The sequence below is a fragment of the Electrona antarctica genome (genome assembly GCF_951216825.1).
Source record: "Electrona antarctica genome assembly, chromosome: 20".
NCBI lineage: Eukaryota > Metazoa > Chordata > Actinopteri > Myctophiformes > Myctophidae > Electrona > Electrona antarctica.
In genome coordinates, this window is record NC_136801.1 from 1,588,294 (window position 1) to 1,602,438 (window position 14,145).

Here is a 14,145-nt window from a genome sequence, read left to right on the forward strand (position 1 = left end):
CACGCACGCACGCACGCACGCACGCACGCACGCACGCACGCACGCACGCACACACACACACACAGATATGCATAAACAGACATCTCTTTTTTTGGGGCCTGATCCTTGGCGTATTGTAAAGTGCACTGTGTGTGCGTGTGTGCGCGTGCGTGCGTGTGCGTGCGTGCATGTGTGTGAATCCTTGGCGTATTGTAAAGTGCACTGTGTGTGTGTGTGTGCACATGTGTGTGTGTGTGTGCGCGCGTGTGCGTGCGTGCATGTGTGTGAATCCTTGGCGTATTGTAAAGTGCACTTTGTTTGATCACATATATATACGAGATGATAACCTGATATTAACCCCACGGTATCATTCAAAAATATCATTGATTTTGTTTAATCTTTTCATAAGAAGACGGTGCATTATAGTAATACAATAACGCTGGTCGGACGGTCGGCGTGCTGTGATGAATGGCTTTCTCTGTCTGACACACACACACGCACGCACACACACACACACACACACACACACACACACACACACACGTGCACGCGCTGACATAAATAGAGAATTTTGATGGCCCCATTTCCACGTAAGATAGCTGATCTCCACCCAAAGCGGATGGAAGGGCACAACCACGCATGGATATATATCGTGTTACGGCTTACAGCTCCACAATAATACTCTACAGGGTTTGAAAGGATGTCAGAAGAAGTGCATGTTGCAGAAATCCCATTTACCGCGCCGCAGGTTAGAGACATTACACGCTGCCGAGCTCTGAAGAAAACGCAGATAAGAAGACATTAACGCATCCAGACCTGGAGGGCAGCTGTGTCGTCGCCGTTGTAGCTTTTAACCGCTTTAAAACCCATTATTTGAACCATTAGTTGCCGCGCTACGAGCACAGAGTGCTCATAATCTTGAAAACGTGTGCAAATCTTTGAATATATATATATATTTGAGTTGGACGTATGTGACCAAATTTTATTGGATTATTTTTCTCATTTTTTTTTTTTTTTTCATGTCATAATTATGGAAGCAGGGAATCATAGCTTCAAATTGACATATTGGTTGTTCAGTTTGACCCACCAGTTTTGGAGATATGGCTTATAGAGTAATGCAGAAAACAACGAGTTGAGAAAACAGGCTTGAAAGGTTCACTTCTGTGGACTCTAACATTACACCTATAGCTACATGTTTAAGCATTTATTTCACATGTCGATTTCAGCTCTGACACTTATTTCAGACATGCTGGTCACATATGTTTGGGGGTTCTTGACATGAAAAAAGTTTGAGCACTACTGATATAGAAACATAGGTTTGTTTTTTTCAGAAAACTGTCAGGATTTAGAAGACATTTTGTATAGAATCTGGTCTCAGGTCTGAATGGATTAAATGACCGCAAAAAAAAGAAAATCACCCACTCAAGCTCTTAACATTCTGTTTAGCATGCCGAGCTGTTGATGTTGATGTTGATGTTGTAGCCCACGTTACATTTAACACGTCCCCAAATGGAGAGCTTCACTTCTCTGTCTGTCTGCCACGGCTGACTGGAGGGAGGGAAGGCCTTTATTTGGAAAAGCCTCGATCGGCGCATCCCCTGTTGCCTCTAAAGCTCCATGTCTTGCAGAGGTATTACCATCCCACGCGCTCCCTCAGAATACTCTGCTTTACATTTGGCCTTCCGACCCCCCCCCCCCCCCTGGCTGCAGTCAAATATACATGCAGTCAAATCCCGATTTATATTTCTCAAATCCGATCGGAAGGAAGGAAGGAAGGAAGGAAGGAAGGAAGGAAGGAAGGAAGGACGGACGGACGGACGGACGGACGGACGGACGGACGGACGGACGGACGGACGGACGTCTCGATAGTAAATCCATGTCAGAACACGACCACAGTGTGACGGAACACGACCACAGTGTGACGGAACACGACCACAGTGTGACGGAACACGACCACAGTGTGACGGAACACGACCACAGTGTGACGGAACACGACCACAGTGTGACTGTAGCCATGAACACGACCACAGTGTGACTGTAGCCATGAATGGAACACGACCACAGTGTGACTGTAGCCATGAATGCGTAACAATAACACGACCACAGTGTGACTGTAGCCATGAATGCGTAACAATAACACGACCACAGTGTGACTGTAGCCATGAACACGACCACAGTGTGACTGTAGCCATGAACACGACCACAGTGTGACTGTAGCCATGAATGCGTAACAATAACACGACCACAGTGTGACTGTAGCCATGAACACGACCACAGTGTGACTGTAGCCATGAACACGACCACAGTGTGACTGTAGCCATGAATGCGTAACAATAACACGACCACAGTGTGACTGTAGCCATGAACACGACCACAGTGTGACTGTAGCCATGAATGCGTAACAATAACACGACCACAGTGTGACTGTAGCCATGAACACGACCACAGTGTGACTGTAGCCATGAACACGACCACAGTGTGACTGTAGCCATGAATGCGTAACAATAACACGACCACAGTGTGACTGTAGCCATGAATGCGTAACAATAACGGCCTCGGCAGTCTCTCATAGTAGAGAAGCGTGGCGGAATTGATTGAAATAAAAGCATCAATATTGCAATGTGGAAAAGAAAGAAGTATTTACTCCTATTGCAAGAATGTCCCTTTTCAAGTTTTCAAAATGTATAAAAGTCTTTGTGGGCTTGTAGATCGGCTATTTTCAAAAGCCTGAAATATATATATATATATACTGTATATAGGGCTGAAGTGGTTACTTTATGTCTTGTAGTAACGATTCAAATCTACAAAGTAACTACGTTTTTTCAAATAAAATGTAGTTTGAGTAAAAGTACAATATATTCGAAGTAAAAGTAGTGGAAAATTGGTACAAATACCTCATAATTGTACTGGAGTATGCAGTACTTAAGTAAATGTACTTGTGTTACATTACACCGCTGCATGTTCATCGGCAATCAATTCAAGACGGAGAAGAAGAGGAAGTCACGACGGCTGAGAAAAAAGGCGAAACGAACTCGTCAGAAAAAATAACCCTCTGAGTCGTCGCTGGTGCATTACGGAGACCATCGAGATGCTACTACCTCTTCATAGTCCTCGTGGATGATTACAATGGAGAGAGAGAGAGAGAGAGAGAGAGAGAGAGAGAGAGAGAGAGAGAGAGAGAGAGAGAGAGAGAGAGAGAGAGAGAGAGAGAGAGAGAGAGAGAGAGAGAGAGAGAGAGAGAGAGAGAGAGAGAGAGAGAGAGAGAGAGAGAGAGATACTAACTATAGCTTCAGAGGACTTAATCAGGCCATAAAGAAGTCCTCACTTAGAGAAGCTGTTGTCGCGCAGCGCAGCGCAGCGCTGCGCTCTGCATTTCATCAGCACCGCCGCGCGGGGGAGGGGGGGAGGGAGTGAAATATGTTGCCGCTGAAGGTAATGTGCCCCGTCTCTGTCCGACCGGCGGCAAATTTATCACCCCCTCGACTGTTTACGATCCATCGCCAGCCGAGCCATGATGATGTGGCGTCGCATGTGTTATTTAAGCCGTTTTGGGCGGGAACCCCTTTTGGGCGGGAACCCCTTTTGGTGTTTTAAAGCATTATGTTGTTATACTTTAGCTGTTGAAAAATAGCAGATCTACAAGCTCATAGCTGTAGGTCTGCTATTTTTGAAAAATCGTGAAAAGTCTTTGAATATAAATATATTCTTTGAGTTTCAGTTTTTTCTCAGATGGGGGTCGGCGGGCCAATTACATATCATTTTTTGGGGTCCTTGACATGAAACTACTGATATAGAAACGAGTTTTTTTTCAGAAAAAAATACATTTTAAAAAGACATTTTTTTAAATTTCGACGTCAGGCCTACATGGGTTAAGCCAGCCGAAGCACAACCGTTGATGACATTGCTGCTGCACGCTTCCTTGAAAGGGTGGAGGGGGGGGGGGGGGCGTAACGATGTGTGTTTATACTTCATGACGGGGTTTGTGGCCGCGAGACTTTGTCGTCTAGCATGCTAACGCGGTATACCATTACAGTGAGTTTACGTCTAGCATGGGCGACGGTGGCTCAGGAGGTAGAGCAGGTCGTCCAATGATCCCTGGGTCGGCGGCGGTTCGAATCCCGGCTCCTCAACCTGTCCACATGTGGAAGTGTCCTTGGGCAAGAAGACACTGAACCATACGTTGCCTCCAGTGAGTCGGTCGGTGTGTGAGCTCGCCACCGTCGGTGTGTGAATGTGGGAAGTGAGGACGCTGGCGTCGACTGTTCGCCGCTTCACCTCCCAATGTATGAATGAAGGAACCATTGTAAAGCACATTGAGCACTTGGAAAAGCGCTATAAAAATGCAATTAACACGCTTAATATACGGACGCGTATTCGGATATTTAGCAGCGTTTTTCTGTCGGTTTTCAGAAAAACGCGTCCAGTGTGCAACCACCTCTAGGGTGAGTTTAACCAACCACCTCTAGGGTGAGTTTAACCAACCACCTCTAGGGTGAGTTTAACCAACCACCTCTAGGGTGAGTTTAACCAACCACCTCTAGGGTGAGTTTAACCAACCACCTCTAGGGTGAGTTTACCCTAGCATGCTATCACGGTACCATTAGAGTGACTTTACGTCTAGCATGCTAAGAAAGCAAGAAAGCAAGAAAGCAAGAAAGAAAGAAAGTAAGACAAAGAAAGAAAGAGAGAAAGAGAGAAAGAATCTCAAATAGCAGTGGTCCCTGAGCTCATAGCTCCAAGGTTAAGTGAGAAATACTCTTGACATTCAAGTTCAACAGACATTGGGATTGATATACAGAAAGCTTTCTCTAGACTCAGAACTGCATCTCCTGAATAACAATAGCAGCAGAAAGTTAAGAGTATAGGCCTATCGTCGTTTTGAGAAGGAAACCCACGACATTAACCCATTCAGACCAAGGCCCCAGTGAGGCTCTTCAACGTTGAAGCACTGGGCCCTAGTGGTAAGAGGAGGGACTACAGGCGGACCCGTGGATTCATGACCGGGAAACCCTGTGCAGCTGGGCTTTAACATTGAGCGCTCGGTTGCACTTCCGCATTTGACCACCACAATTTGGCACGCACGCACGCACGCACGCACGCACGCACGCACGCACGCACGCACGCACGCACATATTGCGGAGTGAGAACACTGAACAGGGGATTCAATTAATGTGGTAATGAAAACGCTGCAAGTGAAGGAATCCATCCTCCATCTGGCTGTCTTTCAACACTCAAAACCATCTGTTTATAAATACATTGTGAAAATATCCTAAAATAAAGCGTGCTGGGTGTGTCGGCTAGGTGGTGAACGCAGCTTAACCCATTTTGACCTGAGATCAGATAATAAAAATGTCTTCTACATCCTGACAGTTTTCTGAAAAAGCTATGTTTCAATGTCAGTCGTTCTTCGATTTTTCAAAAATAGCAGACCTACAAGCTCATAGCGCGCCACTCGGTGGCGCGCTATGAGCTTGTAGAGCTGCTATTTTTCAATAGCTAAAGCATAACATAATGCTAACACCAAAAGGGGTTCCCGCCCAAAATGGGATAATACAACGTGCTGGGTGTGTCGGCTTGGTTGTGAACGCAGCTTCCAAGCTCAGCAGGTAGAGGGCGCTGTAGAGACTAGACCATTTTGACCTGAGTTTAAATAATATTATATTTTTCGCCACATTTTTACGATTTTATTTTAGCATTTTTTATAAAGCTCATATTTGTGACCAAATTTGACTGAGGGACTGCCATTGGATTTCTTTGATTTTTTGTTTCAAGCAGGGAATCATAGCTTTGAATTGACATGTTGGTTGTTCAGTTTGACCCACCAGTTTTGGAGATATGGCTTATAGAGTAATGTCTTGCAGAGAAACAGCGATTTGAGAAAACAGGCTTGAAAGGTTCACTTCTGTGGACTCTAACATTACACCTAGCTACATGTTTAAGCATTTATTTCATATTTACATGTCTTCTGTGGTCTCTAACATTACACCTATAGCTACATGTTTAAGCATTTATTTCATATTTACATGTCTTCTGTGGACTCTAACATTACACCTAGCTACATGTTTATTTCATATTTACATGTCTTCTGTGGACTCTAACATTACACCTAGCTACATGTTTAAGCATTTATTTCATATTTACATGTCGATTTCAGCTCTGACACTTATTTCAGACATGCTCTAGTATGTGAAGAGTCTGCCTGTGCTATTAACTCCTTTTGGAAAAGAAAATAAAAATGCGATGTCAGTCTCTCAGTCAAATCTGCTCATATTTGTCCTTCCATTAAATGTCCATTCCATAAAACGCGCCTATAGTTCCTTTTCAATCAGACCTGCGTTTTTTGCTCGGAGCAATCGCAGTGCGACAACGCAAGCCTATTTACGTGACCGCGGTCCCGTGAATTTGTTGCGAGCGTGCTCATTACGTGCACTCATCAGACCTGGATCCTGACGGCCATATATGGAGCGTGTCATGAGTCGTGACGGACGAGACGGCCATATATGGAGCGTGTCACGAGGCGTGACGGACGAGACGGCCATATATGGAGGGTGTCACGAGGCGTGACGGACGGACGGCCATATATGGAGCGTGTCACGAGGCGTGACGGACGGACGGCCATATATGGAGCGTGTCATGAGTCGTGACGGACGAGACGGCCATATATGGAGCGTGTCACGAGGCGTGACGGACGAGACGGCCATATATGGAGCTTGTCACGAGTCGTGACGGACGAGACGGCCATATATGGAGCGTGTCATGAGTCGTGACGGACGAGACGGCCATATATGGAGCGTGTCATGAGTCGTGACGGACGAGACGGCCATATATGGAGCGTGTCATGAGTCGTGACGGACGAGACGGCCATATATGGAGCGTGTCACGAGGCGTGACGGACGGACTGCCGCGAAATGCAGGTTCTCATAGTACACAGCGACCATATACGGTTGGTAATTATTCCGGGTGATTTGCAGAGATGCTGTCATGGTTTAACCCATTTTTACCTGACGTTGAAATTAAAAAATATCTTCTAAATCCTGACAGTTTTCAGAAAAACCCATGTTTCTGTCAGTCATTCTCAAACATTTTCATGTCAAGGACCCCTGAAAATATATGAAATTGGCCACCGACCCCCATCTTATAATATGTTGTCCCAGGGACCCCCCCAGAAGCAAGGATTTGAGTTAAAAAAAATGTTAAAAACGCTCTGAAAGAATATATTATATATTCAAAGATTTGCGCCACATTTTCACTATTTAAAAAAAAAATCACACCCGTTTGAACTGAGTGGTGCAGTGACGTCACACACTAACCATAGCAACCGTGCTCATCTGTACGTGGCCCCACGTACAGGTACACACATACATAGACACATAGACACATAGATACAGACAAAGCTGGTTGTTGGAGTGGTTTGCACCAACTCAAAAATAGCAGAGCTACAAGCTCGTAGCGCGGCACTCGGTGCCGCGCTATGAGCTTGTAGATCTGCTATTTCTCAATAGCTAAAGTACGCTTAAAACACAAAGTGGTTGCCGTCCCCAGAATGCTATGAAGCAGCAGTGCTAGTGGTGCGCAGGCCCTGCATGCAGGTTTGTTTGTGTCACCGAGTTCTTCTCCACAAAGCGAAGCTCCGGCTGAGGAAAACTCTGGGACTTCTAAAGGCTTCTCATTACTCTGCATGATGAAATGCTTCCTCCGTCTGAAGTCCCAGGCAGGCTTTGGGGGCAGAGACGACGAGCACGGCGCCGTTTTTTAACGGATTAAATCCATCCTGGGCATGCGGGAACTCCTTTTGGTGTTTTAAGCATTATGCTATAATTAGCATAATGCTAGATATTGAAAAGAAATAGCAGATCTACAAGCTCATAGCGCGGCACCGAGCTTGTAGAGCTACGAGCTTGTAGATCTGCTATTTTTTTGAAAAATCGTGAAAATGTGGCGCAAATCTTTGAGTGGCTCAAATGCCGAAAAAATAATGGACCTTTTTAATATTAATTAATTAAAAAAATAGCAGATCTAAATGGTGCATTTATATAGCGCCTTTTATCCAAGGCGCTTTACATAGATTGTGCATTACATTCACCCATTCACACACACATTCATACACCGATGGCAGCGGAAACCATGCAAGGCACCAACCAGCACATCAGGAGCAATTAGGGGTTCAGTGTCTTGCTCAAGGACACGTCGACGCTAACTCTGGGGGAGCCCGGGTTCGAACTGGCGACCTTGCGGTTGCCATCCGGAGACTCTACCCCTGAGCCACCGCCGCCGCCGCCCCTACAAGCTCGTAACGCGGCACCGAGTGCCGCGTTACGAGCTTGTAGATCTGCTACTTTTTGAAAAATCGTGAAAATGTGGCGCAAATCTTTGAATATATATTCTTTCAGAGCATTTTTTCAGATGGGGGTCGGCTGCCAAATACATGCATACAGTATATTTGTGGGGGTCCTTGACATGAAAATGTTTGAGAACCACTGACATAGAAACATGGGTTTTTCAGAAAACTGTCAGGATTTAGGAGACATTTTTAAGAAAAAGTGGAACCGACGCCAATAAAATCCAATTATTGTCAGTCACTTCCAATCGCCTGGAGGTATAAGCATCTGTGTAATTAAACGCCAAAAAAAACCCCAAAAAAACCTGACAAGAATTTCCCCCCACGGGCAAAAACCAACACTAATCTTTCTCTCCAGGAGCACAGGAACAAATAAAGTCAGTGTTTTAATAGATGGCTTCTGAGACTGAACGCATTCTAAAATGTAACCTAAATTGATCCCAAATGCTTCGAGATATTCCAAAACTGATTCATGACTCACGCACGCGCTGCATTATTTTTGAGGCAGGTTTAATGTTTTTGTCTTTTGTTCAATGTTTGTTTTGTAAACGCCACATTGACAATGAAGGGAAAACGTACGTCATAATGTGCCTCATTACGTCATATTGTCTCTTTTATTGTTAATGGCGTTTAATGTTTGCGTTGGCACCGTTTGTTTCACATCACCATTACATCACCTAATCAACATGAGTTGGACTTTAATATATCAGCGCCCCTCACTTCACACGGGTGTGATTTTTGGTATACTGGATGGTTGGACGATCTCATTTCTCACCTCTCCTTTTCCCCTTTTTATATATCGACTCCGTCGGGTGGAAAACTCATATCTACATATCTCATATCTGCATTTCTCTCTTTGAGTGGTGCAAGCACTCCAAGGAACAGCTTTGTCTGTATGTTTGTGTACCTGTACCTATACGTGTCCGTGCACAGGTGAGCATGGTTACCATGGTCACTGACATTACGTCAGACCACAGCTGATCAGGCTATATAAGACCTGGCACCACTCAGTTCACACGGGTGTGATTTTTTTATAGAGATTTTTTTTTTTAAAGAGAAAAATGCAGATCGACAAGCTCAAAGCGCGGCGCTTCACGCCATGTTTAGAGCTTGTAGATCGGCTATTCCACTGTACTTGTGTGTGACGCTGTAGTAGGATCAAGTAGGGCAGTGGGTTTCAACCGTTTTCATATCTAGGTCCATTTTTCTTGGGCATTTGAGCCACGCATCGTATGAACCACCATGATGAGATGTATCCTCTCAGACCCAAGACTTAGAACTTAGATTGTGTTGTCGTCAGATAAGATTTTGTCCACAATTCCATGCTTGGAATGTTGGTACCATTAGGCGACTGTGGCTCAGGAGGTAGAGCAGGTCGTCCAATGATCCTTGGGTCAGCGGTTCGAATCCCGGCTCCTCCTGTCTACATGTCGAAGTGTCCTTGGGCAAGACACTGAACCCCAAATTGCTCCCGATGTGCTGGTTGGTACCTTGCATGGCTTCCGCCGCAATCGGTGTGTGAATGTGTGTGTGAATGGGTGAATGTAATGCACTATATGTAAAGCGCCTTGGATAAAGGGGCTATATAAATGCAGCAATTACCATTTAGGAGAGATAACAGGCAAACGCTGATCTAAATAACAATTCTTCTACATTCTCTAATTGTGTAGACTGCATTACTTGTAAATGAAGTGATGCCGATGTTTAACACGCAAAACTGCCCAAAAATCACTTTCACCTAGAAAATCCATTCACATTTTTTATAATTCAGCTGACTGTGGAGACACATGCTGGAACTTTTTACTTTGAAATGTTTTATAGTTTCTGAGTTATTTAATTTAAACGCCCAATGCATTCTCAATGGCGAAAACAAAAACTTTGGCACAACGTATTACAAAAAAATAAAAATCTATTTTCTTTTTTTTTTCAAAGACGTCCACAGACGTCTTGGGCTCTGCCCGTACCGCACGGGCAGAGCCCAAGACGTCTGTGGACGTCTTTGGTATTACCGCACGGGCTCCTCTCTCTGGTCTGTGTGGCTCCTCTCTCTGGTCTGTGTGGCTCCTCTCTCTGGTCTAGTGGCTCCTCTCTCTGGTCTGTGTGGCTCCTCTCTCTGGTCTGTGTGGCTCCTCTCTCTGGTCAGTGTGGCTCCTCTCTCTGGTCTGTGTGGCTCCTCTCTCTGGTCTGTGTGGCTCCTCTCTCTGGTCTGTGTGGCTCCTCTCTCTGGGCTGTGTGGCTCCTCTCTCTGGTCTGTGTGGCTCCTCTCTCTGGTCTGTGTGGCTCCTCTCTCTGGTCTGTGTGGCTCCTCTCTCTGGTCAGTGTGGCTCCTCTCTCTGGTCTGTGTGGCTCCTCTCTCTGGGCTGTGTGGCTCCTCTCTCTGGGCTGTGTGGCTCCTCTCTCTGGTCTGTGTGGCTCCTCTCTGGTCTGTGTGGCTCCTCTCTGGGCTGTGTGGCTCCTCTCTCTGGTCTGTGTGGCTCCTCTCTCTGGTCTGTGTGGCTCCTCTCTCTGGTCTAGTGGCTCCTCTCTCTGGTCTAGTGGCTCCTCTCTCTGGTCTAGTGGCTCCTCTCTCTGGTCTAGTGGCTCCTCTCTCTGGTCTAGTGGCTCCTCTCTCTGGTCTAGTGGCTCCTCTCTCTGGTCAGTGTGGCTCCTCTCTCTGGGCTGTGTGGCTCCTCTCTCTGGTCTAGTGGCTCCTCTCTCTGGTCTAGTGGCTCCTCTCTCTGGTCTAGTGGCTCCTCTCTCTGGTCTGTGTGGCTCCTCTCTCTGGTCTAGTGGCTCCTCTCTCTGGTCTAGTGGCTCCTCTCTCTGGTCTAGTGGCTCCTCTCTCTGGTCTAGTGGCTCCTCTCTCTGGTCTAGTGGCTCCTCTCTCTGGTCTAGTGGCTCCTCTCTCTGGTCAGTGTGGCTCCTCTCTCTGGGCTGTGTGGCTCCTCTCTCTGGGCTGTGTGGCTCCTCTCTCTGGGCTGTGTGGCTCCTCTCTCTGGTCTGTGTGGCTCCTCTCTCTGGGCTGTGTGGCTCCTCTCTCTGGTCTGTGTGGCTCCTCTCTCTGGGCTGTGTGGCTCCTCTCTCTGGGCTGTGTGGCTGCTCTCTCTGGGCTGTGTGGCTCCTCTCTCTGGTCTGTTTGGCTCCTCTCTCTGGTCTGTTTGGCTCCTCTCTCTGGTCTGTGTGGCTCCTCTCTCTGGTCTGTGTGGCTCCTCTCTCTGGGCTGTGTGGCTCCTCTCTCTGGGCTGTGTGGCTCCTCTCTCTGGGCTGTGTGGCTCCTCTCTCTGGTCTGTGTGGCTCCTCTCTCTGGTCTGTGTGGCTCCTCTCTCTGGGCTGTGTGGCTCCTCTCTCTGGTCTGTGTGGCTCCTCTCTCTGGTCTGTGTGGCTCCTCTCTCTGGTCTGTGTGGCTCCTCTCTCTGGTCTGTGTGGCTCCTCTCTCTGGTCTGTGTGGCTCCTCTCTCTGGGCTGTGTGGCTCCTCTCTCTGGGCTGTGTGGCTCCTCTCTCTGGTCTGTGTGGCTCCTCTCTCTGGGCTGTGTGGCTCCTCTCTCTGGGCTGTGTGGCTCCTCTCTCTGGTCTGTTTGGCTCCTCTCTCTGGTCTGTTTGGCTCCTCTCTCTGGTCTGTTTGGCTCCTCTCTCTGGTCTGTGTGTGGCTCCTCTCTCTGGTCTAGTGGCTCCTCTCTCTGGTCAGTGTGGCTCCTCTCTCTGGTCTGTGTGGCTCCTCTCTCTGGTCTAGTGGCTCCTCTCTCTGGTCTAGTGGCTCCTCTCTCTGGTCTGTGTGGCTCCTCTCTCTGGTCTGTGTGGCTCCTCTCTCTGGTCTGTGTGGCTCCTCTCTCTGGTCAGTGTGGCTCCTCTCTCTGGTCTGTGTGGCTCCTCTCTCTGGTCTGTGTGGCTCCTCTCTCTGGTCTGTGTGTGGCTCCTCTCTCTGGGCTGTGTGGCTCCTCTCTCTGGTCTGTGTGGCTCCTCTCTCTGGTCTGTGTGGCTCCTCTCTCTGGTCTGTGTGGCTCCTCTCTCTGGTCTGTGTGGCTCCTCTCTCTGGTCTGTGTGGCTCCTCTCTCTGGTCAGTGTGGCTCCTCTCTCTGGGCTGTGTGGCTCCTCTCTCTGGTCTGTGTGTGGCTCCTCTCTCTGGTCTGTGTGGCTCCTCTCTCTGGTCTGTGTGTGGCTCCTCTCTGGTCTAGTGGCTCCTCTCTCTGGTCTAGTGGCTCCTCTCTCTGGTCTGTGTGGCTCCTCTCTGGTCTAGTGGCTCCTCTCTCTGGTCTAGTGGCTCCTCTCTCTGGTCTGTGTGGCTCCTCTCTCTGGTCTGTGTGTGGCTCCTCTCTGGTCTAGTGGCTCCTCTCTCTGGTCTAGTGGCTCCTCTCTCTGGTCTAGTGGCTCCTCTCTCTGGTCTAGTGGCTCCTCTCTCTGGTCTGTGTGGCTCCTCTCTCTGGTCTGTGTGGCTCCTCTCTCTGGTCTGTGTGGCTCCTCTCTCTGGGCTGTGTGGCTCCTCTCTCTGGTCTGTGTGGCTGCTCTCTCTGGTCTGTGTGGCTCCTCTCTCTGGTCTGTGTGGCTCCTCTCTCTGGTCTGTGTGGCTCCTCTCTCTGGTCTGTGTGGCTCCTCTCTCTGGTCTGTGTGGCTCCTCTCTCTGGTCTAGTGGCTCCTCTCTCTGGTCTAGTGGCTCCTCTCTCTGGTCTGTGTGGCTCCTCTCTCTGGTCTGTGTGGCTCCTCTCTCTGGGCTGTGTGGCTCCTCTCTCTGCCTTGTTCCTTCCTTCCTGATGACGGCCTCCAGAGAACGTCAATAACATTCCCTTCCACCCTTCCTGCTGCACACCATGCAGACATACAGACATGCAAAATGCTAAATGCAAACTGAAATCACACTTTTTACTTTTGAATTACAATTTACAATTACAATTTAGGCATTTAGCAGACGCTCTTAATCCAGAGCGATTTACATTAAGCAAGAACAAAAAAACAAAAAAAAAGCATGGGAATACATCACATAATTATATAAAAAGCATTTATCATGAAACATGCGTAAGCTAAGAACGTAACAGTGGAATATCTATATCATGAAACTATGTAAACTATACATATATACTATACTATGCTATACATATGTACTATGAAGTGCTATGACTACATACAATGCAATTATAGTGCTGTCTACATAACGTGCTATAAGACATGCTAATTACGATGACAAAGTACAGAAGACTCCCAGTCCCAATACAACATGCAACACGTCTTGGCTGCACAAACAAAACGAGATGGAAAAATAAATAAAAAACACATTCTACAGTACAGTAGTATATCCACAAAGACCAGGCCAATTAAAAACAGAACGAGCCAAATGAATATTTATCGAGGACTTATACAGTATTATTATGCGAGACGGCATCTTTTAACTAAACGCCGTTAAATCTCCTCAGGGGAGAGAAAGCCGTGCGCGGTAACAGATGATATCTATACCCCGGATATCACTGTACGCTGGGACTAAAGAGACCCCCCCCCCCCCTCCCCCCCTTCATTATCGTTCATAAGCATGTCTTTATTATCATGGTGTCGTTAAGCTCTCTTTATTCCTCTGATGTTTTAGTGTGTTTGTGTATAATAATCAACAATGATGTCAAAACTGCTGCTGTGTCGATCCACCGATTCATTCCTCGGTATACAATACTCGCCGTGTCTTACTTGAGTAAAAGTATCCATACTGCAATGTAAGACATATTACCCTACAAGTGAAAGTCCGGACATTCAAATGTACTCGAGTGAAAGTATTGGTATCAAAATATACTTTCTCATGTTTTCAAATATAATTTAAAAAAATATTTTGTTTTATTTTTGAAAATAGACGAGCTCATGGAGCTCAGGGAGA